General features: G+C 44.0%; 1 pseudogene across 1 annotated transcript; it reads right to left on the bottom strand.

Moving 5' to 3' along the window:
* Positions 1-510: 510 nt before the first annotated feature.
* Positions 511-2,025, bottom strand: LOC307058133 (ferritin light chain-like; annotated as a pseudogene). Its single transcript has 2 exons — positions 1,874-2,025; positions 511-1,100 (listed from the first exon to the last, which is right to left on the bottom strand). The product of its transcript is annotated as a ferritin light chain-like (transcript).
* Between the last annotated feature and the right edge of the window lie 308 nt (positions 2,026-2,333).

The following is a 2,333-nucleotide window of genomic DNA, read 5'->3' as shown; positions in this document are numbered from 1 at the left end:
ATCCCACATGCCGCAGAGCAACTAAGCCCCTGTGCCACAACTACTGAAGCCTGAGCGCCTAGAGCCCGTGCTCCACAACAAGAGAAACCACTGCAATGAGAAGCCCGCGCACCGCAACAAAGAGTAGACCCGCTCGCCACAACTAGAGAACGCCCGCACACAGCAACGAGGACCCAATGCAGCCAAAAATAAAAAAAAAATAAAAATTTTAAAACATAAGGACATAAAAAGGTTGAAAGTAAAAGTAAGTGAAAAGACATATGTGGCAGATAGTAACCAAAAGAAAGCTTGTTGTCATGTTAGTATTGAAATGGGGGGGTTGTTTTGGGGGGGAGTTTTTTGTTTTGTTTTGTTGCTACAAAAAGCTTTATTGTTTCCATTTGGTCCAAGGCTTGGGGGAGGGCTCCAGGGTGGTTAAAAAACTGCTTAGTGGCTGCAGAGAGAGGCTTCAGGCAGAAGCCCTGGCACCAGAGGGCTCCTCAAAGGCCGCTGGGCTCCAGAGGCTCCTTCTTAGTCATGCTTGACGGTGAGCCTTTGGAAGAGATACTCGCACAGCCCAGCCTGGGGACCAGAGAGCCTTCGGAAGTTAGTCAGGTGGTTGCCCATCTTCTTGATGAGTTTCACCTCCTCATCTAGGAGGTGGCTCTCCAGGAAGTCACAGAGCTGAGGGTCTGCGTGCACAGAACCCAGAGCAAGCAGATCTAAAAGGGCCTGGTTCAGTTTCTTCTCCATGAGAATGGCAGCTTCCATAGTGTCTTGGGTCTTATTCCACTCATCTTGAGATAGCTTCTGCCCGTCCTGGAAGAGGGCACAGCCGCTGCGCTGGTTTTTCATTTTCAAGAGAGGCTGGGCGCCCTCCTGCTTCTTCTCAGCCAATTTGCGGAAAACGTGGCCCAAGCCCTCCAGAGCTGAGGTGGAAATAGAAGCCCAGAGAGAGGTAGGTGTAGGAGGCCGGCCCATGCAAGGTGACCAGGTGGGTGAAGGCAGCCTCCACCTCGATGGAATAATTCTGAGGAATCTGGTTGATGGGTAATAAGGAGTTAAGTTCAAAAAACAGTGCTGGCTGGTCCCAGAGGCTGAGGATAACTGAGGGGCTGGTTCTGAAAGTTACCACTGGAAAAAAGATGGAGGGTGGTCGGAGGCTTGGAGGAAGGGGCCTCCCTGGGTCTGTTCCGTCCAAACACTGTTGAAGCAAGACACAGATCCGTGGGACCTCTGAGCACACTGCCTTGAAATAGGTTTCATGACCAAAATATAAAAAGCAAAACACTGAAAACATTATTAAGAGAGACTGAGTTCATCAAGATGCTGCAGCAATTTTAATTTTGTATGCATCTGATAAGAAAAAAAACCTTAAAAATTTAAAGCAATAGTTGATATAATTATAGGAAGAAATTAACCATGTAATGGAAGATTTCAGTGTCCATTTGCTCATTTTATTTAATAAATGTTCTTGGGTTCCTGCATGCTAGGAACTCTTCTATCATACATATGGCTAGAATGAAATATAAAAATCCTCAACCTTTTGAAGTTTACCATAATAGAAGGAGGGGGGAAACACAAATAAATACAGTAAAATCCTGTGAAAATACACCCAGGATATCATGAATTCTGAGATTATAGAATGAAGGATTTGCTCCTATCCACCACCAAACGCCGCAGGTGGTAGGAAGGAAGGAGAGTAAAGTTCTTATTCTGAGCTTGGAGAATGGAATATGACAGGGGGTGAAGGGAGGAGCCTGGCAGGAAAATAGCACAAAAGCCAGAGGGGAGGTGAAGTTTGAATCCTGCTAGCACAGTGATCTACCAACTCAGTATTCCCAAACTGGGCCAACAAAACTATTGCCAACTAGCCAGCATTTCCTGGAATCACTGGTGCTTTCTTGAAGTCCAGTCAGCTGCAGACCCTGAATCCTTCCTATCAATATGTAAACTGCAGTGGACGATCACCACTAGATGGTCCCAAACTGTAGTGGGGACCCCGATGGATTCTGGGTAATGAAGCAACAACCCAGCATTGTGCATGGTCCCCTGCCCATTTTATTAATCTCACGCTGAAAGACAAAAAAGAAATCAAAGACAAAAAGATTGGAAAGGAAGACAAAGGACTGCATTTTTTCAAAAAGGATATGATAGCCTATGTAAAAAAATCTAAAAGACTGCTTATTAGAAGTAATAAGAATTTACCATAAGATCAATATGCAAAATTCAGTTGCATTTATATAAAATTTAACAAGTATTCAGAAAACAATTCTGTAACAACATGCACATAGAAAACATAATTTAGAAAGAGATTACATTTAAATAGCTTAAAAATAGATATCTAAAATGAA

Source organism: Hyperoodon ampullatus, assembly GCF_949752795.1.
Source record: "Hyperoodon ampullatus genome assembly, chromosome: 1".
NCBI lineage: Eukaryota > Metazoa > Chordata > Mammalia > Artiodactyla > Ziphiidae > Hyperoodon > Hyperoodon ampullatus.
Note: the sequence above shows the minus strand (reverse complement) of the source record. Positions and strands in the feature narration are given on the sequence as shown.